Raw genomic sequence first — 23259 nt, forward strand, 5'->3', positions numbered from 1 at the left:
ATCAACTGAATCCTTTATCAATTGATCTTCCCACTTTAAGATTGCAATCCATTGTCTTTATGTGTGGAGTTGTTTGGTGAGTCAAAATGTTCTCTTTTAAAAGCACTTGATCATTTAAAGCTTCCATTGCTAGCACTCTAGGCAATTTTATCTCAGTTTGCTCTTGCCTCTGTTTGCATTTTTATAAGCTTGATTGCTTCATACTACCATTTCAGCCCACATTTTGTGGCATGCATGATTATGTCTTGTCCTTGTAAAATCAGCTTTCTCATATACCCTTTTGTTGCGCTATAGATATTCTTCTTCTTGAGAGATTAAAATAGTTGTGGTGACAATCTCTTGAATGACTTGTACAAAATCTGTTAGTTGTCTGATGTACTCTTGCAATTTTTCTATCTACCTCTTTACATTATGTTCCTTCTTAGGTTTGTATGACTATGACACCCTAACCACATCACTTTTATCCCCCTCCTTAATCAAATAATTTTATATTTATTTAATTAAGTTAACTTTTATTTTTAATTTTTTCTAACTAAATCGATTAATAAATATATAATTATTTGATTGATTTAGACTAATTTATTTCTAATCTTGTGTACATGTGGAAAGGTTCCCTTTTCAAATAAATCTTCATTTTTAATTCCTATATCCCTTAAAAAGTGCAAAAATTGAAATCTCGCCTCTCAAGTTAATTTTTTTATTATCCTATGAAATCTTATACCTTTTCCTTTTCTTATGCCCAATCTCCATCATTGATTGTTTTTTGAAACTTTTCTAATTTCTCTTTGCTTGAGAGATCTCATCAATCACAAGCACTGCATTCCATCACCTAGCCCTTATCCCTCATGGGACACTTGTTATATGACTACAAGTTTAATCGAAATCCTAAACCTTAATCAATCCTAGGCATCTGTCAACCAATGAACCTTGGCCCTCGATTTCCCTCTTGGAAATTCTATAAATGAGAGGCCTATAATCCCACTCGATCAATCTAATCTTTATGCTATTGTTATGTTGTTAGTTTGATCATTGATCATATCAATCATATTGTCATGTTGTTGGATTTATGAGAAACTGCATCCAATCTATCAACACATCAAAACTATCTTTTTGAGGTTTGCATGCATTTGGTTGGAATAGGCTATATTTGATGCATATTTTAGTTATATCATTTGCATACACACAATAACCTTGAGGCCATAGCATGCACATTAGCTCTTAGCTTTTATATATCTTTCTCTTGTTTGGAACATACTAGGTTGATGGTGAAAATGTGATATTCCTTAGGCCTCATATTATGTTAATCTTTTAAGACTACAACAATAGCAATCAATGTTGTCCTGGATCTAGATCCATCCCTAGTTTTTAAAGATAAGAATCTAGCCTTCCTCATAGGTTTTGGTGCTTCAATTTATTTTATAAAAAAATTCAAATCAAATGATACAAGATTTATGTATGTCTTAGCTTCCAATCATGAAGGTGTAGCTAGTATAGATTCTAACTCTGGTAGGTGAGTCTTTTCAAGGGACTTGAATTGATCTAAGATATTTTGTTTCCTTATTTTGTCTATTTCATTTGTGCTCGTGCCACTTCTTGTTGTTGTCTCTCTTTAAGTACCATTTCTTTTTCGAGACATTTTCCTAAATCTTTCAATTCGTTTGTACCATTACATTTTCTAGAGCAATCTCTGTGTTTATCTATTCAAGCTCTTTATGCATATTGGTTTCTTGTATGTTTATTTAGACCACTTTCTCATTTTTTTGGGCCTCTTCTTGGATTGCACAAGGTCCTTTATTGGCCTCCTTAACAATGTATTGAGTTGAATGGATGTCATCCTTTTGTATCTCCTTAATCATCTACTAAGTTTCAAATAAACTTATTTCAGACTCCTCTTGTTGTTCTTGTTTAATAGGGATTTCTTGTCTCACTTCTTCAACAGTGACTTGAGCATCCTCTCTTATGCTTCTTACTTCACCTTGGGCTAATTCTAACATTTATAATTGCTATGAAATTGTATCTGTAGATTTATAAATCTGACCACTTTCTTAAATAAATATTTAATATTTATTTTAACCCTATCCCTCTATTAATTAAATTCACCTAAACCTTTTCTAGCCTTTAATTAAATAGATCACTTTATTTAATTAAATCCCCTTTCTCCATTTTTAATTAAATTTACATTTAATTAAATTGATCCTTGCAAATAAATAAATCTAATTTATTTATTAAATACCCCACTTGTATTTATGCAAGTTGCACCTATTTTGGTTGAAATAAAGTAATTTTATTTTAATTAAAATCTTTTTCCCTCACCCACTTGCATTTTCCTACATCTCCCACTTGCCTCCTAAACCCCTTCTAGATTTTTCTAATCACTTCCAATTTAGCCTAATTCATCCCCTAATTATTATCACATTCCTAAGTAAAGAGAAGTCACTTCTCAAAGCCTCCAAAATCTTCAACAACCATTAAAGGCTTTATGTCTTCAAATGGTTAACCTCTAAAAATCTTCCAAACCATTAAAGACTCTTACATAACCATTTATGATTAACTCACCTTTGACCTTTGGTTAGAGAATTTCCTCTAACTTAACCATCCTTTTGACTCAAGGGTCTCATCAAGCATTCATGGCTTTAACCTTGGTTATCCTATTAACCCTTGCACAAGAGTTTACCCCTTGGGTAAAAGCTTTATCTATTGGATAACCCTAACCTTCCCTTAACCCTTACCTCCTAGAGTAACCTTCATGTCTTCTCAGACATTTAATGCTTCTTGCATCTCCTCTGAAGCAACCTCTTATTGACAATTGTCACTATTTCATTGGTGAAAATTGTAAACAAGGATTGATTAATTTTCAATCCTAGCCCTTGTTAAGATTATTCAATCTTAACCATCCATTACCCTATTTTCCCTACAAATAGAGCTCTCATTCTTCATTTTAATCATCCAAGTTTCATGCATCTACATTATAGTCTAATTTACTAAGCATTTTAGCCTCTCTTTGTTAAAACATCATCATAGCATTTAGAATTACTTTCCATATCATAGAATATTCATGCTAGGCTAGTATATCATGTTAGGATAATTTGTTAATATTTTATCATATCACTATCTTCATCTTAACTTAATCATATGGAGGTATTTACTCCACAAAAGAACTCAAAATACTCATTTTGAAGTTTATTTTTCTTCTCCACTATCAGTTTCAATTGTTATTTCCTCATCTTTTATCATTTCTCTTTCTTCGTACTCACCATATGCTATCAAGATATTATTCATATTAGCCGAGTCGTGTTCTTGCATAGATTTTCATCTATATTAATAAGTTTTAAGTAGCCAAATTTTTTGAATATGCAACATTCCTTGTCTGTGCCTTTCTTTCATACTTATCCATTACAACCCTAGTTTTCATAGTTTCTGTCATTTCCTCATTAAAATTCCCAGCCTTCTTGTCCAATATGATATTGAAGATCTTCTTAAACCCTATCTGTAACACTTCTTCCTCCATAATAACATTTGGATTCAAGTTTATACCTATTATTTTCTTGAGTATTTCTACTTCCTTGAACTTTCAGTCGATTGATTGGTTCTTCATCTCAATCATTTCATCAACTGATTCCTTTATCAATTGATCTTCCCACTTTAAGATTTCAATCCATTATCTTTATGTGTGGAGTTGTTTGGTGAGTCAAAATGTTCTCTTTTAAAAGCACTTGATCATTTAAAGCTTCCATTGCTAGCACTCTAGGCAATTTTATCTCAGTTTGCTCTTGCCTCTGTTTGCATTTTTATAAGCTTGATTGCTTCATACTACCATTTCAGCCCACATTTTGTGGCATGCATGATTATGTCTTGTCCTTGTAAAATCAGCTTTCTCATATACCCTTTTGTTGCACTATAGATATTCTTCTTCTTAAGAGATTAAAATAGTTGTGGTGGCAATCTCTTGAATGACTTGTACATAATTTGGTACTTGTTTGATGCACTCTTGCAATTTTTCTATCTACTTATTTACATCATGTTCCTTCTTAGGTTTGTATGACTGTAGAAACCTAAATTAGCTCACACCCTAACCACATCACTTTTATCCCCCTCCTTAATCAAATAATTTTATATTATTTAATTAAGTTAACTTTTATTTTTAAATTTTTTTAATTAAATCGATTAATAAATATATAACTATTTAATTGATTTAGACTAATTTATTTCTAATCTTGTGTACATGTGGAAATGTTCTCTTTTCAAATAAATCTTAATTTTTAATTCTTATATCCCTTAAAAAGTGCAAAAATTGAAATCTTGCCTCTCAAGTTAATTTTTTTTTATCCCATGAAATCTTATACCTTCTCCTTTTCTTATGCCCAATCTCCATCATTGATGCTTTTTTGACACTTTTATAATTTCCCTTTGTTTGAGAGCTCTCATCAATCATGAGCACTCCATTCCATCACCTAGCCCTTATCCCTCATGGGACACTTGTCATATGACTACAACTTAAAACCAAATCCTAAACCTTAACCAATCCTAGGCATCTGTCAACCAATGAATCTTGGCCCTTGATTTCCCTCTTGGAAATTCTATAAATGAGAGGCCTATAATCCCCCTTGATCAATCTAATCTTTATGCTATTGTTATGTTGTTAGTTTGATCATTGATCATATCAATCATATTGTCATGTTGTTGGATTTATGAGAAACCACATCCAATCTATCAACACATCAAAACTATCTTTTTGAGGTTTGCATGCATTTGGTTTGAATAGGCTATATTTGATGCATATTTTAGTTATATCATTTGCATACACACAATAACCTTGAGGCCTTTGCATGCACATTAGCTCTTAGCTTTTATATATCTTTCTCTTGTGTGGAATATACTAGGTTGATGGTGCAAATTTGATATTCCTTAGGCCTCATATTATGTTCATCTTTTAAGACTACAACAATAGCAATAAATATTATCTTGGATCTAGATCCATCCCTAGTTTTTAAAGATAAGAATCTAGCCTTCCTCGCAGGTTTTGGTGCTTCAATTTGTTTTATCAAAAAATTCAAATCAAATGATACAAGATTTATGTATGTCTTAGCTTCCAACCATGAAGTTGTAGCTAGTATAAATTATAACTCTGGCAGGTGTGTATTTTCAAGGGACTTGAATTGATCTAAGATCTTTTGTTTCCTTATTTTGTCTATTTGATTTGTGCTCATGCCACTTCTTGTTGTTGTCTCTCTTTAATACTACCATTTCTTTTTCAAGACATTTTTCTAAATCTTTCAAGTCATTTGTACCATTAGATTTTCTAGAGCAATCTCCATGTTTATCTAATCAAGCTCTTTACGCATATTGGTTTCTTGTATGTTTATTTAAACCACTTTCTCATTTTTTTGGGCCTCTTCTTGGCTTGCGCGAGGTCCTTTATTGGCTTCCTCAAAAATGTATTGAGTTGAATGGATGTCATCCTTTTGTATCTCCTTAATCATCTACTAGGTTTCAAATAAAATTATTTCAAACTCCTATTGTTGTTCTTATTTAATAGGGATTTCTTGTCTCACTTCTTCAACAATGACTTGAGCATCCTCTCTCATGCTTCTTACTTCACCTTGGGCTAATTCTAACACCTGTAACTCCTATGAAATTGTATCTATATTTGGCAAGGAGATTGCATGAGCTTAGATTTCTTGATAAGAGAGGTTGTAGGTGAGATTTATATGGTTCATTTTGCTTGTTGTGCCATTTGGTGCATTTTAAGCATAGGCAACACTTGGGTAGCTTGGAATATAGCTGGTGCCACACCCTTTGACTGTGGAAGAGTAATTGGATTGGTTCCTTTACGTATAGTTACAATAGTTATTCTAGCTATTCTTGTAGTAGAACTTGAACCTTCTCTTGGTTGCACTATTGTAGTTTCTTGTACTCTTCTTTTCTTCATTAGGAAGTCATCAAAATAATCTTCTATTTTATCCAATTTTTCCTTTCTCTTCTTCCATGCATCCTTTTTGAAGGTTAGGCTAGTACTTTGCATTCTTGATGCCTTTATATATATGTATTTAACCAATTGATACCATTGTCCAAAATGTGTTGTGTGAGAACTTCTATTTAAGATACTTCATAGTCAAAATAGTTATCTAGAATAGGTTCATAAAAAACTCTAAATTATTAAGCATTTATACTTCCATTAATCCATTAAGCATTTATTTATACGTAAAAATCTCTATTAGGTTCTAAAATAGAGTTATCCAAAATGCTTTTATACTTCTAGAAACTCTATTAAGCATTTTGATATGTCAAATGTTTTTTCCAACAACTCATCTATGAACACCATATCATCTAATATAGATGTGCCCTACTCTTGACCCTATGCATTTTGAGCATCCTTAGATCCACAATCATAGAAAAAATTGTACTTTTGGAAAATATGAGGTGATTGATAGGACTTAGGAGCCTTTCCCTTGTCACACTATGCTAAAGGCTCACTATACTATAAAATGATCTATGCGATGAATTTGATGGACTTTAAAGTTTTCACTTCAACACTCTCCTTCACAAACAAGAAATCATGATGTGCTCAATGTTTGGCCGACCAAGAGGTCTCTATGCTTGGTTCTAGGCTTGACATGCCTTCTCTCTATCCCATGCAAAGGCCTCTCGTCTACTCGAGAAGTCATGCATGTCAAATTAATTCAAGATCTCATTAAGGAAAAACTCACAACATAGTTTCCTTAAAAAAAACCATGGGACCTCATTGTTGTTGTATGGAGGATGGTAAAAACCATCTACATCTCAAAAAAAGTCTTATTCCTTGGTGTTGGTACCAATGGATAGAAAACTTATCAACTATTGTGCATGGGTGCATTAGTTTATGGTTCAATAAACAATACACAAAAGTAATGTTTTAATTTATTTTTTATTTTATTTGTTGGTGTGACAATTTTGAGGAATAAAATTACCATGCTTCCTCCCTCTTATTGGACCACATTTTAATATGACTACTGATGAAATCTATATGAGAGATGATTGATTCCAATGAAGTGGTGAGGATTGTTTGATGAGAATTAGTTCCAATAATTTTTTTCAACCTATCAATCAATGCTTGGAGTTCTCTTTTACCGTGTTCAATTTGACTTGTTAGGTTTTCTTGTGTTTGAGGAGGATGCCAGAAAATTGATGGAGTTTGCTGAGGGTTTGGTTGACCATGCTCTTCATTAAGGTTTTTATCAATTGGTGAAGGATTTCCAATTCCTAAAAATAAAAAATATTGAATAAAAATAATTTTCTAAATTGGTATTTTATTCAAATTTTATACTTAAAAACTTGGGAAGCATACCTACTTCATCTTTTGAATGTCATCACAACCTTTTGATTGTAGCTTGATCAACTCCAAAATGCATACATGCTATTCCTCACTCATGTATGCCTATTGCAAAGATAGGAAGTCAAATTCAAATGAGTTCAACCTCTTTACTTTTTATTTTTAACACAAACAACATGCTCATATTATAATATAAGTGCATTATGGTTCGGTAGTGACTAACTTGGTCGTGTTATAATGCAAGTGACTAACCTAAGCTAAATTGGTACCAAACCATAATGTAAGTGTGTTATAACACACTCACATTATGTCTTAGATGAACTGAATCGTGGTTGTGACCACTTTTTGGTCCCTCTTATTTCTACAAACACCCATTAGCACATACTTAAAAATATCAAGATTTTAGAACATTATGCACACTAACAATAATGAAGAGTAATGAAGAGATAATTAACCATCCTATTTATGTAAAAAAATCTAGAAAATATAAAAGAAGAAGATAATACATCTAAACTAATTATCTTTATTTTTTCTTTTTCTTTTTCAAGATGCTTCCTCAACTTGCACTTACCATTCTCTTCACAATATCTCCCATTATCTTCAAAATCACTTATGGTTCCTTCATAAACACCTATGATTTCAGGGGAAAATTCAAGAAAGTTCCTGTTTATCTCTCTGTAAGCATCTGATTCATGCTAATATAAGACATAGATAGTCGCAAAAACATGTTTTAATTTACAAACAAGCTACAATCATGAGCACCATTCTTCATTTTCTCTATTTTTCATTACTAATGTAATTATAGTAATTCGAACGCCATGATTGCACATACCAAGCAATGTCTGAGAAATATGGTTTTCGTAGGAAAAGCACAAAATGGATCTTTGAGAACGCTTTAAAACTTTCAGGTAAGTTTTAATTATTAGTTGCAAAACAATTTCCATGACTTTTGCTTGCATTTTTCCTGCTTTTGCTTAAATAGATGATGTGAATAGGGTTTTGACATTTATCAAAATATAATAGAAAGGAGTTGATGTCAAATATTTTAGTTTCAAATGTTCTAGTAAGACATTTATGCGATATATGAAACATAGACAACACCGCATGAGATATTCTGAAATTTAATGATTTCAGATCTGTTAAAGAGGCTATGGAAATTTTGTAACAAATGATATTGGCAGGTGTAAAGCCAAACTTTACACCATTTTCCTAACATTTCCCTTGCCAATACATACGTTGAACGCTGCAGGAAAACTCATGAATGCATTTGAAATGTATTTTTATCCCACCTTTAGCAAACATGTATGCGAAAACGTCTGTGAGGTACGTTGAAGCAAATTCCTATGTGCATGTATGTGGAATGTGAAAACACAGAACAAGTATGCCAACCGTTTGACAAAATGTCACAAAAAAATGATTATTTACAGGTAAGAGCCGTTAACTGTTTGACAGAATTCCTCAATGTAATTTAGTGTCATGGAATGCAGATTTCAGCAAATGAATAATTTGGATTTGTTAAAAACTTAGACACTTTAGAATCTATCAAACAAATGCATAGTTTATCATAGAATCAAATTACTCGTCCCCAAATTATGTATAGCAAGGAAAATTTTAGACTAAAGGAATCAAGGATGATACTTCACAAGTGGAGGGAGGGGAAGAGAAGAAAATAAAGATGCCTACATGAGTACTGGGAATGGGAATTGGCAAATGAAGCTAAGCTTCGTTTAGGATTCAAGTAATCACAAGCTTATTGCTCTTCTTACCTCTCTTCTCCTTGACTAGTGAAGAGTATTTAATTAGCCTAGATGATTATTGAAAAGATGAACAAAAGGCAAACTGCCATTAATTTACTACATTGCATCAGGTAATTTCAAAAGAGCCAAGAATACGCTGTTTCTGGCAAAATTTGTGCAAGAGATATTGAGGTTCTTTATAACATAGATCGTTGATCAGGTTACTTTTCAAATTCTTGAGAATTAAAGGAAAGGAAATTAGTTGATATTAGTAAAGAAGATTTAGGCATGGGTGAAAAAGATGAACTCCTTAAGAGTCGGTGAAGAGGGCTGTAGATAGATAAGAAGTTTATGACTGCAAAACTATGACAGTAAGGAATCTGTCATCTGTAAGGAATACTTGAATCAATTTACAAAGTCTGACATAAGACAAAGGCATCTTGACTACAAGAATGATGCCACCAGAGAAACTGCCATGGTCTCCATGAAGAGTCTAAGCTTGATAAGGAAATTGTTGAACATGGAACGATGGAAGGAGATGTCTGAAGGGAAATTACTAAAGATGTTATATCTAGTTGAGTTGATGACGATCTAAAACGTGCGCTCTTGCTGATGTATACAGAGCTCCATATTTTGTCACCATTAATGCTAACCCGAAATATTACTCAGATTTTAGTAATCAACATTAAGTGGGTGTGTGGACAGTGGTGGACTAATCTATTGATAGTTTCACTAAAAGCCTACCTTCATCTTATATTGTAAGAAAGGACCCTTTGGCTGCTTGATTCATAATATGTCTGATAAATTCTCCAAAGGTTCCTGATGGTTGCATGTTGTACAAGCCATTTATCAATATTGGAATGGCTTTTGGAGTAAAATGATGACTAAACAATTCATGCAAACTGTTTGATCAAATGCTTTAGAAATCAGCATCTCCAGATTTGGTTCATTGATATGTTTGATAAAGCATTTTGAAGGAATATTCTGTTGGTTCTCAAAACTACAGATTGGAAAACTTAAGGGTTTGCCAATTCCTTAACTAATCCAACAAGCTTTGGCCAACAAATAGGGATGGTCGAAGACCAAATCCCTCTGCACTTAAGGCTCCACTGAACCTAGGTGGGTATACCTCTTTCTCCCAAGCACAAAAGAGATTGTTTAAAGTGGATTTAAGCTTTTTAGCAAATTACAAAAACTGACAATCTGTTGTTTTGCAATTTATGATTTATTAAGTGTGTTAACATTATTTTGGGTTTATCCGCGGGTGACATTTTCTATATTTTAATGGTCCCGCCCTTTTGTTTTGCCATCTTTCCCTCTCTCATACATCAAGCGAGATAGATGTCAGCTCGACGGGGGTTCTGATTACTTGCCTTTCCTATTTCAGTTTTGCATTAGTGTCGAGCTACCACATGGCATGGGTTTTCATGACACGACATTTCTCTCGGTCCACCCGCCATTTTTTGATCACGATTCTCTTATTGTGCGGTTGTAGAGGTTAGCAAAGCATCATGGGACTAACAAAATCAGGGGCAATTTGTCGGATATGGCCTGGAGGCATGCCACGACATATGTAATGAAAGGTGGTGGAATTTGCAAGTTTGTTAGCGAGCTTGAGGCTCTATTTATGTTAGTTTTTTCCTTTTTGCAAGGGTTCAGAACTTTTGAGAAAAACAAAATTTTAAGTTTTCTTAGTAGGAATTTTGGTCTTTTAAGCTGTTACTGTTATCTAAAAGAGATCAATTAAATTGTGCCTGCGACCTTTGTGATCTCTCTTTTTGATATGCTTTGATGGTTCTTTTTTGTGCTTTTTATTAGGATTCCGATAATTTTGGGAATATATATCTAAGATTCTACCGATTAAACTATATTTTGCACTTGTTATCTGGTAGATTCATGATGGATATTTCTTTATGTTGCAAGGAAATTTGATTGTATCTTAGTTGTGTTTCTGATTCGGACTTGTAGATTGTTGAATGGGCTCAAAAACCATATGTATTTGGGTTTTTGTATACTCATGTCTTCTTAGAAAATGCTCTGGCGTATTGCCTCAATAGCTTAATTTTATTGTTTTTGAGTGTTTCCTTCTTTTCCCTTTTCTCAAAAACATAAGGAAGAGCCGGCTTTTCAATCTCGGAGGTCATTTAGTGAACCCTGCGCAATTGGTCCCCCATCATTGAATTTCCTATAAGGTTGTTTGTTTTCCAAAGTAAAATTTAGAGTCAACAGTTCTTTTTATGGCACGCCCAGTGGGACCACTTACTTCTCAATAAATTCAAGCCAGTATATGAGCCACAAACCCGTTACTAGGAGCCAGATAGCTTTGAATCCCAGTTTGCTCATTCCGCCCTTGGTTAGCGTTTATCAATCTGTTGTCTCCTCTTCCCAGAACCCTCCTAGTTCTTCTGCGGTCGTTCTTAGTGTAGTAATGGCTCAGTTTCCACCTAGAAATTTTGTGACATGGGATAATGGAAGTCCTCTCATTCCTCGAGTCTTGCTTGTCATATGGGCCCAAATCCCCTCTGCTGCGCTGAAAACGGTTCCTAAGTTTACTGAAGAATGTTCTAAAAATCCCGCAGAACGCTTGCAAGATATAGCCAATGTTTGCACAGTCCATAGTATAACCGAATAGAATGTAGCTTTGAGATTGCTTGTGGCATCTTTTAAAGGAAGAGCTCTAGACTAGTATAGATCCCTCGCTCCGAATTCTATAGGCGACTGGGATCAGTTGGGCAACTGTTTTTTCCAAAGATTCTCTAACAAAGCGGATAGGTCATCTTTGATGCATCAGTTGATTACGATAAAGAGAGTGCCACAAGAAGCATTAATAGAGTTCAATTTACATTTTCAGAGGACTTGGAAGCAGATACCCCTATCTGTCCATCATCCCACTGACATGGCATTTGTTTTCTATCTAAAGGCTTTCAACTCCGACATATGGGTGATGATTCAATATTTAGGTGGTAATACTCTCCCTCAAGCTTTCGACTTAGCTGTCTCCGCAGAAATAACCTGATTGATGTAGGGAAGCTATTGCCGTGACCGCTTATGCCTGTCTTTCCAGATCTATCCAATCAGCCAAATGGCCTAAGTGTCTCAAAATCGGCTATTGCTAGTTCATCTGTTCCTCAATCTATGTACACCTACCCTAGACCCCAGCAAGAACATCCACCTCCTCCCTCATCTTTAGCTGTAGAGGTCAGTGATATGAAAAATTTTCTGAAATCTTTTTCAAATGAAATAGTCAATCTGAAAAGATCTCAAATTTCACCAGCTAGACCCCCTTTCCAACAAAATTACCAATCTAATAGACCTGCTTATCAACAAAACTAGTATGCGAACAATGGAGTTGCTCCGAATCAATCAACTGGTCAGATAGTTCCCGTGCCTAATCCATTGCAAGCGGTCTACCCTAACACTGGTAAAGAGTTGACAGTGGGACAAAATAATCTAGCAGACGATACCAACTCTTGGTGTTTTCCATGTAACAGTGTGCACACCCCAAGAAGTTGTCTGAGAGGTAATCTACAACAAAAGCTTGCAGAGAAGCGCTGCCAAGGTATGACGACTAACAACTTGGCCTATGTGGCCCCCGACATGGATAATGCGTCTTTCATTGCACAAATGCAAGGCATGTCGATGGAGTAGGAAGCGAAAATAATCCTAGATCATGCACTTTTCTCTTGGATGGAAGAAGAGGATGTTGTGATGACTAATGGTGCGGCCCCATCAAGCTCGGGGGCTCCTCAAGTGCAATCAGATTATAATCTTAGATCAAAGAGGCACTTCATGGGAGAAAATGTAAACATACAAGGGAAGTTCCCCACTGACAAAGTTCCCGAGTAGCCCATAGCTACTGTTACTTATCCAAGGAAAGATTTTATTCCCTATAAGCCCAGAGAAAGAAAGGCGTTGGTGCCGTCAGTGCTGGACGTGGTGGAGCAGTTGAGGAAAGCCTCGACTAACGTATCTTTATGGGATCTTCTCTCTATCCCAGAGCAAAGGAGTCATTTGAAGGAAGCCTTGTCTGAGGAGGTTAAACCCCCTAGTGGGAAAGCTGCTACTTCTCCGTTGGTCAGTGAACAAACTTCTCAGCCTCCTGCAGATAGATTATACTCGCCAGCGGCGTTGACAAATGAAGCCATTCCGCCAAAATCTCAATCAGAAGGTAGGCCTAAGCCCAAACCTTTCTATTTGATCCTCATAGTAGGGGATAAGCTGCTGCATAATTCTATGATAGACTTTGGTGCCAGCACTATTGTCATGCCTAAGCAAATTGCTGAGGTGTTAAATATTAAGTATGAGCCATTAAATCGTGGTGTTATGCAGTTAGATGGAAAGAAGGTATATACCATGGGTCTCATTAAAAATCTTCCGCTAACATTGTTTGCATGTCCTAGCGTCACAGTGTCTCAAGAAGTAGTGATTATCGACATTCCTCTTGTTTTTGGCTTCTGCCTCTCTAGAGACTTCACTGCCAAGATAGGAGGTTATTTGTCTTTAGATTGGTCTCACCTTATCCTCCATACTCAGTGGGGTGCCAAGCTCAAAATCCTCTCAGAACCCCTCCATGCTGAACATGTGGTGGATCAAGCTATGCTCAATTTTGAGCCCACTCACACTTCAATCTCTGGCAAAGAAAGAAAGATGGTGGAATTCATTGAGGATGAAGAAATAACAGGAGATACCTCTCCAGAACATGATGTTTTTCTCGAAGAATTCATTGACTCTGACCTATATTCAAATTATCATGCCACTGGTCTTGGTACTTACTGCATTTTTTATGAAGGTCGGGTTATCCCAAAACTAGTTAAAGATCCCTTTACCTAAAAAGATTTATCTTTTGTACGTTGGACCCTACATTTTGATGGTGCAAGGTGCAAAGTAGGCTCAAGCACTAGGATTTGTTTTACTTCACCTTGGGGTGAACAAATTCTAAAGTCTTTTTGCTTACAGTTTGCGTGTTCCAACAATGAAGTAGAATACAAAAGATTGATTCAGGGCCTGATGTTAGTAGAAAAGATGGGTATAAATAAATTAAAGGTTCTGGGTGACTCCAAACTTCTTGTTAATCATATTCGGGGAATCTCCAGCGCAAAACATATCCGTATGAGATCTTACCACCATAGAGCATGGGATTTGATTGAAAGCTTCGATGCTTTCAACATCCAAAGGATTCCCCACAAGACAAACACATCCACTGATCGGATGGCCACTATTGGATCGCGTTTTGACCCCACCGTGGATTTGCTAGTCAACCCGTAAGCGATTAGTGTCATCGTTTGACCAGCTATCCCTGATAATGATACCCATTGGCAAGTTTTTGAGAGTGACGAGAAAATCACCATGTTCATCCAAAACTCAGGGGAATTTGCAGATCGACTATAGCCTAAGGTTAAAGAAGCTTACGGGGATCAAATCATACAGTTAAAGTCAAATAAGCTCCCTAATGGGTTAATCACCTTAGAAAATATTTTCGACCATGATGATGCCAAAAATGATAAGCGGAAGCTTACGGCTGACAAAGGAGACTATACCGAAATGTCGATAGGCGAGGGTAGGATCCTCAAAGTTGGAAAGGAGATTTCCCCCCAAGACCGAAAGAGGTTGGCCCGATGCTGTGATGAATATGCGGGTGTGCAAGCATGGTCTTATGAGGATTTGAAAGGATACAATCCTAATGTCATTCAACATACTATCAAACTCACAGATGGAGCCAAACTGGTCCGACAGAAGCAGAGACCTGTTAATCCAAAAATCGAGTTACTCGTGGCCCAAGAGTTAAGGAAGCTGATAGAATCAAGAATCATCTATCCCATCAAGCATAGTACATGGGTATCCAATTTGGTGCCCGTGAGGAAAAAGAATGGAGATATCCAGCTATGCATGGATTTTAGAGACCTAAACCAAGCGTCCCTAAAAGATCACTACCCGTTGCTATCAATGGAATAATTGTTAAGTACAGTGGCAAGATAAAAAATGTTCTCAATGCTGGATGGATTTTCGGGTTACAATGAGGTTCTAGTAAAAGGGGAAGATCAGCATAAGACAAACTTTACGACCAAATGGGGAACGTTCGCCTATCAAAAAATTCCACTCGGGTTGTCAAACGCCGTCGCAAATTTTCAAAGGGCCATGGACCTGGCCTTTAAGGAGATTATTAACAAAATCATCCTTATATATTTGGATGACCTGACTGTGTTTTCAAAAAACAAGGAAGACCATTTTGATCATCTAGAGCTGGTTTTCCAAAAGTGTTTAGAGTTTGGAATCTCTTTGAACCTGAAGAAGTGTATTTTTGGTGTCCTGCAAGGCAAATTGCTAGGGCATGTTGTATCCTAGGAAAGAGTCTCCATTGATCCTGATCGGGTCAAGGCGATAAAGTAACTTCCCCTTCCTGTCAATAAGAAGGGAGTTCAGTCTGTCTTGGGCAAGGTTAACTTTGGTAGGAATGGTGAGGCCTATCACCCTGATGCTTAAAAAAGAAATACTTTTCAAATGGACTTCTGATGGGAAGGATGCTTTCGGGAAAATCAAAGAAGCTATTTGCTCAGCTCCTGTGCTGTCCAATCCCAATATGACTAAAGACTTCATTATGTATGTTTTCTCTAGCTTCTATAGCATTGCTGTGGTCCTAACCCAAAGAGAGGCGGATTCAGGGGGCGAGCACCCTATAGCTTTCCACTCCAAGACTCTAAAGGAATATGAGGCAAGGTATAACTTCATCGAAAAACAAGCTCTGGATGTGGTTAAGGGCCTTAAAAAGTTTAGGCATTTCATCGCCTGTAACAAGACTATAGTGTATGTCGCTCATCCTTCAGTCAGAGAGTATATCATGGAGGGTGACATCACTGAGAAGAGGGAAAATTGGATCACCAAAATCTTGGAGTACGACGTTGACATCAGGTCTACCAAGAGAGTTCATGACAAAGGTTTGTGTGAGTACTTAGTAAAAGATTTCAGACCCCAAGACTTCGAGATAGCCACAAATGAATTTGTTATGGTCACTTTAGAACCAGCGGAAGCATGCTAGTTGGAGGAGTGGAATCATTTTATGAAGAGAAGAATTTTTCCTAAGGGTCTCCCTCAGGGAAAAAGGAGGTTCTATAGGTTGTAGATGTTGGCATTTTGATGATGTTGTGATTGTCAGTGATGGACACACACTTGTTTTGAGATCACTTTTGCATGTATGAGTTATGCTCAACCGGTATTTGTTCCAACTGGTATTATGTATTATAGTCTTTAGACTATTGGTGTTTTGCAAAAGGTGGTTACTGATCTCAAGTGGTATGAAGACCCAAGCGGTATGAAGACCTCAAGCGGTTCAAGGATCTCAAGTGGAATGAAGGAATAAAGCGACAGTTATCATTTTTCCCACTCTTCATTTTGACAAACCGGTAATTGGTAAAATGGATGAATCGATAATTAGTTAAATGTATGAACTGGTATTACTCTGTGATGAGTTACCAACCGGTATTTTTGTGATGAGTTATCATCCACCGACACTTTGGCGGTGATTTTGTGTTGTGTTACCAAATGTGTCCAGATGCACTGAACCTAGGAACTTGCAATGTAATCCTATTGGACTGACATGAAATTAGATTCCTTTATAAGGACATCATGTCTGGGGTTCTAGGAGGTGTTAGGGTTTTAGGTGGTTGATGAGATTTTTGTATGTGCGATCATAGCAGAGAAGATTAGGTCTGTGTGAAGAAATAGAGTGTGGAGATATTGAAGACTGAAGTAATGCTAAATGTGCATTAACAATGAGCTATCAAGGATCTAACCAAGCATACTGTGCTAGTATCTAGATCATCTACTTGTTGATTACTCATATCTTCGACAAGTTTGAAACCCTTAACCAGGTAGGCTTGGCAAAGCCTTTGTAAATCCTTTAACAAGGTGGTTCACAACTGTGAATCTGAAATCCTCTCACAAGGTAGTCTTTAATCAGACTTATCTCCTAATAGAGATCTAGATTCCTAACAGGATCTGTTCTAGTGAAGAACATTGTATGACCTTAACCGGTTTGGTTACTATTCTGCAGATAGTTACTTGTGAGTTTCAGCTCACCGTGGTTTTTCCCATTTGGGTTTCTACGTCAAAACCTCTTGTGTTATGGTGATTGTGCTCTTGTGGGTGAATGATTTATTTGCTATTTAGTTTGCATTTGTCTTAACCGGTTTGTTAGTAAATTTGTTATATCAGTTAACTGCTAAATTGTTTAAGAGTTTAACTTCAGTATTTTTTGGTATACTAATTCACCCCCCCCTATTAGTATTCATCAGTAGAATAGCAACTTTCGATTGATAGTCGACTTTCTTTTTAAAAGGAATTTCGACTGAGTCCTACTCCACTATGTGAATCAAAGCCAAGATGACAAAATTTTACATGAATTTCATTACGGTTCATTAGGAGGTCACTTCTCGGTGCCGACTACCATCATCAAAATCACACGCGCCGGATATTTCTAGCCATCTATGTTTAAGGAGGTGCACACCATGGTAAGAATGTGCAAGGAATACCAATATTATACTGGAAGATGCAAAAAAGCGGCAATGCCACTTCAACCCATAGTGGTGGAAGAACCCTTGGCTCAATGGGGACTCAACTTCATAGGGATGATCAACCCCCCAAGCTTGGCTGGATACAAGTGGATCTTAACTACCACAAATTATTTCACTCGATGGTCCAAGGTCATACCTTTAAAAAATTCATCTGAGTCCGAAATCCTAGCTTTCCTAGAGGATCTAGTATGTCGTTATGGTCCCCCAAAGACCATAATTTCAGACAATGCGCATGCATTCGTAGGCTCACAACTCACCCAGTTCGCCCTCGGCAAAGGTATTTATCTAAAAACCTCCTCAAACTATTATCCGCAAGGAAACGGACTTGCTGAGTCCACCAACAAGAATCTCATCAGACTCATCAAATGGATAGGCTTAGAACACAAAAGGGAATAGCATCACCATTTGAGGAGCGCGTTATGGGCAGACCAGATAACACTGAAGCAGGTTTTAAAGACCTCCCCGTATAAACTGGTCTATGGGAAGGACGCTTTGTTTCCCATATCTCTGGAAATCCTAGCCTTGCAACTACTTAAGTCTTTTGAAGTGGTAGAGCATGGCCCCATGGATGTGAGGTTAGCCGAAATCATGGAATTGAAGGAAGCAAGAGAAGCAAGATTCATGTCTCTCCAGACCCGTCAGCAAACTATCAAAAAGTGGTTTGACAATAAAAAAAGTTCTAGTCCGCAATTCCAATAGGGCGACCTAGTTTTAAAGTTTAATGAAAGGGCCTCCAAACCTGACCAGCATGCTAAATTCGATAGGTTATGGGAAGGTCCTTTCCGTATAGTAAGTTGCAAAGGTTACAATTCTTTCAATCTTGAGGATATGCAAGGAGACCTTCTTACGATCCCGGTCAACGGGTTCCACCTAAAACCTTTTTATTAGCTTTGTGTCTCCAATGTACATAATGTAAATAGTGCTCTTGTGTGCTTTTATTTATTTAATGCTTTCTCCTCCTGGTAAAGTTGCCAATTCAAATATGCCATTATTAAGGAAAAGAGAGAGAATTTCAAATTCGTCATTTTTTAAAAGAAAAGAGAGAGATTATCATATTTCGAATAGGTTTATAGAGATTTACAAAATGTAACAACACATCTAGCTGTATTTGTCAAAATTAAACAAGAGGAGAAGTGGAGGCTATCACTAACAAAAAACATCTTCATCCTCTTGCTCCCCCAGGAGAAAATCAGAGTCTTCAGTATCATCCGCTGCATCTTCCCCTTCCGACCACTCATGATCCGAAGCGCTTCCAGACTCTTCAACCATGATCACGAGGACTATGTCAGGAGGAATGTCTGACGTCAAAACTCGCGGGAATATGTAGTCCCTGAAGTCCATGTACCATTCAACACCATCTGGAACAGGGATGATCAGGGAGATGCAAAGGAGGAACTCCGCAGTGAGCTCCGTCCGAAATCGATGAGAAGATAGCGACATAGTTCGTAGTCCACCGATGAGTGGATGCTAGCTCACCTCTTCTCCAGACGTGATGAATCTCTACAGGTCTGATGCCAGAGGTAAGCCCTTGAAAGGGATGTAGTATGTTATGACATCCTCCAAACCTTTGAGACAATCTCCCAAGAAGAGAGCTCTCATAAATTCTATGGCCTCATACCCACCAATTCCAGACTCCAGCAGAGAAGTTATGAAGCGTGAGAAAATGTCCATATTTACTCGGTAGTGGTTTGCGTTGTCTATAAAGTCCTCACCAAGCACCCATTTAATGGTGGAAATGATCAAAGGATTGTTCCTCGTTGTCATCCTTTGCAACCTCTGGTCGGAAATATTACCAAGGAAAGCTACTTGTGCCTTGCTGTTGACAAGCCTAACGGGGGTATCCATCTTTGAGAAGCCCGTTGTTGAAGCTGATGTAAAAAAAAAGAATGTACGAAAAGGCATATTTATAAAAATTCTTAGCTCTAGATGACGATTGATAACAATGCTAGTTCTCCTAATTACCAACGTGCTCACCATTCCGCATCAATTTGCATTTGAAATGATACCCATTGGTAGGTTTTTAAAGATGGTGAGATCCGAAGCCGATACCTCGATTAAAGTGGTCATATCCATGAATGCCACACATTTTGTAAAGGTACATTGCCTTTAAACAGAAATTCCCACAGGACTGCCTCACCTCGTGCTAGTTTGGTTGGCGCGAGATTTTCTTCATTAAGGAAGAAATCCTTCATACAAGCAAATTGTCTCAAGTGGTTCCTATTTCGACGGACAACAGAAGCGTTCTCTTGGGAATCGTAAATGGTGACATTCGTCCCCCTCAAAGTTAATTTTGACCCTAAAAAATGAGTTGGCATACATGCGGTGGGTTTTCATCTTTAAGTATCTTCCTTCGTGGCGATCTAGGCATGCCATGCATTAAAGAAGGAAGAATGCCAGATTGTTTTCATTTTATTGACCTTCCCCAGTCAGAGCCAGGTGAAGAATTGAATTTTTTTTTTTCTTAGTAATAGATGGAAGCAGAAGCAACCTCTTTGGTCCTTGCTCAGGGAGGATTATGGGTTGATGTCTTTGGCGAACTTTCATATGCCTCTCATGCTTTTCCGCGTAAGGAAGAATATCTGAGGACCAAGGTCAAACGTAAGACTGTTATTCACAATACCACATCAGTTATAGATCCTTTCGAAGATATCATGGAACTAGAACTCTGCAAGTAGCCTAAGAACCTAAGGGAGGCCACATGCAATGGAATGATTCACCATAGAGCGGAGCCATCTTCTACGGTAGACCACTTTTGGCATAGTGGCGCTCCCCAATTCGTAGTCCCAATGGTCCTGCACTGTCCAGAGCTCGTGGCAGTGATCGCTAATGGTTTCGACTCCATTTCCTATTCTATCAGCGACTCTTGCTTAAGAATGGTCATATCACCGGATGCCACAAGGGACATGATGTGCTGTCTTGTTTTCGAAGACATGGAGGTCTTCTTCGACGCGATCATGGAAGATTACTGGAACTCGAGAAGAGATGTAGTCTCTTTCTGTAACAACGCCTTGAATCGAAGCGAGTCAGTTGGTCTTCCCAAGCTACCCTTGTCCTATAGTGACTTAAGGCATGAGGACCTTAAGGACATTTCGTCCGTTCTTGCCTTATTGTGCGGTCATGAAAATGACCGGGAGATTACTGCTGCTATTATGGTTTTTTCTGTTTAAATGTAGAAAACAGAAAGAGGTTTTCCATTTTGACTTCTCTGTCCCAATAGCCAGAGAAATGATAAAGCATTTGTCTGAGTTCCACTAGTTTTGGCATTTTAAGTTCTCCTCAATTTTGGTTCACCTGCTCCTGCATTAGAACGAAGTCTTCTTCAACCAGTTTATGAAATTGGCCAGTTGTGATGAATTAGGAAATAGAATGCCAGTTTTAGCCTGGACGCCCATTCTATTGTCCTCCTATGATGCATACTAGTTTTCTGATTGCTTCCTAACTCTCCCTTGAAGGACTTCGGTGCCATTCCCAGCAAACCACTTTCTCGCTTTTCATAGATCCAGATGAACTGGATGTATAACGAGCGACCCCCCTGTGACTGGTTCATAAGTAGCGATTTCTCGTTTGTTTGAGTGCATGATTTCTCTGAGGAGCCTTTTCGTTTGCCCACTTATGTTCAAGAGAGGACTCTTGCTCTTGAGATTTCTTGACAGCTGGTAAGAGTGGAGAGAGCTATAGGGTCCAGAAAACACGACACCTCAATCATCGAAGACAACAAGGCTATTGGTCCCATAACTCTAGTTCGAAGAACTATTGCGGAGAACATTCTGACATCAAAGCTGGTGTAGCTCAGGTTGTTGGTGATCGACGACTTCTGAAGTTATGACTCAGATGGGTGCCTGTCCCGTAGGAAAAATGCAGTAAAACACAAGCCGTGGAGCATAATGGAAGGGCGCGCTAATCCACAGGTGGATGACCCAATCTTGTATGTGGGTCTCAATGATTTTCCCATGCTCAAACGCCCCCCCTGGTTAAACTTTTACTCTGTTTTACAAAGGTATAACCCCGTGAAACCCATTCCTCGAGCCATGCGCAAGATCATGGTGGCAAATGCTTGGCCACGGAGAAAGCGAGAGGATTTATGGATTTAGCGACAGGAAGTAAGTCAGCCTAGAGTGAATATTGGAAATACTCCTTTAGATGAGGATTTTGATCTTGAATGGCGCCAGTACAATGAATCTAACGAGGAGACAGGCGATAGTTCGCTACATGGGTATTCATCTCCCGAGGTCACCCAGCAACGGGATATTGAGATTATAAGGATTGAAGAGAAGGACAATGAACCTCATACTTTCCTCCCTCTCGACGGTTCTGCTCGCAGGCCCTGCTCTCAGGCAGTTAAAAGACAAGCTGAGAAGAAAGTTTAGGAAGGCCCTCCTAGCAAAAAGCAGTTTCTGAGCTCTGAAATGGGGAGTTCATCCTCTCAAGTCCCAGATAATCCCTCATATCCTTCGTGACCGACGACTTGCACGACTCAAGTATGCTCTTCCTTATCGTTTTCTTCTTCTCAAGCTAATATTTCTTTTGCTACCCATTTTGTAGAAATGCATACTCAGATTCCCACAACCCTTACCCTAGCACCGTCCGGGTCACTAGATGGCCCACATGATGCATTTCCACAGGTTTCAATCTCGCTCCCAGCCCCAGACTTTGTGCCCATAGCCTTTTCCACCCAAATGTATGAAGCGGTCACCGTCTCATGCAGACTTGGTTTTGGAGAGTCCACTCCTCTCCCAAATGTTGGAGCAGCGTCCGCTGATCCATTTTTCTTAGGAGCCTCTCCCTTTATCCCATTATTTTCTCCCACCATGTTATCATGCCCTATACAAACCACTTTTGGTGGTCCCATTTCTCAGTTTCCCTTTGCAATTCCCCCTGGTGCCGCGTTTGCAGGTCAAGCTATTGCCAACCCAGATGAATACCAGCAACAAGTTACTTATTCCAAGACTGCCCATATTGGCAAAACTAGTAAAAGAAAGGAAAAGGAAAGCGCTAGGCCAGTCCGTCCACACCTACAAACCCATTTTAGTGAGGAGAAGGATAGTCTTTTCTTTGAGACTATGTTCCCCAAGGTCAACAAACTAGAGTCCGAAATGAGGCCTAATGACTATGCTCTGTATGCTATCAGTGTCAACCTCTTGAATGATACAACATGCGATAAGGTGGAAATGATAGAAGAAACTTTGAAAGATGTCTCTTTAGATTTCATCAAAAATAGTCGTCGCCTAAAGAAAACGCAAGTGGAAAATGTTAAACTCCAAGAATCTCTAACCCAGCAGAGAAGAGAAGACAAAGCTCGAAGTGCTGAGATCAATCGTTTGCAAGGATTGCTGACATAGGCCAACGCTAAAAAAGGGAAGTTGCAGTCTGCCCTCAATAATATGAGTTCACAATTGAAAGGTCAAGAGGCAACAAAAAATGTGGCCTTGAAAGAATTGCAAGAGAGAGATCAAAAAATTTAGCAGCTAAAAGCAGCTTCTAGAGATGCCACGCAAATGCAGGTACAACTGCGTGAGGAGATCCGCTTAAAGGAGGAATATGCTTGACAATTGAGTGATGCCCAGGTCACGCTCTTGGAAGACAAATCAAAGTTTGAAGTAGAGTTGCGCAAAAAAGGTATTAGCTTGGAGCTAGCTGAGAAAAAATT

General features: G+C 37.8%; 1 long non-coding RNA gene across 1 annotated transcript in view; it reads left to right on the top strand.

The window, feature by feature from the left end:
• Nucleotides 1–8119: 8119 nt before the first annotated feature.
• LOC131066707 (uncharacterized) overlaps nucleotides 8120–23259 on the top strand; it is a 96416-nt gene continuing 81276 nt past the window's right edge. Inside the window, exon 1 of the long non-coding RNA XR_009111707.1 lies at nucleotides 8120–8217. This is a non-coding gene — a long non-coding RNA (uncharacterized LOC131066707). The remainder of the gene's footprint in view (nucleotides 8218–23259) is intronic.

Source organism: Cryptomeria japonica, chromosome 9 (assembly GCF_030272615.1).
Source record: "Cryptomeria japonica chromosome 9, Sugi_1.0, whole genome shotgun sequence".
Taxonomy (NCBI): domain Eukaryota; kingdom Viridiplantae; phylum Streptophyta; class Pinopsida; order Cupressales; family Cupressaceae; genus Cryptomeria; species Cryptomeria japonica.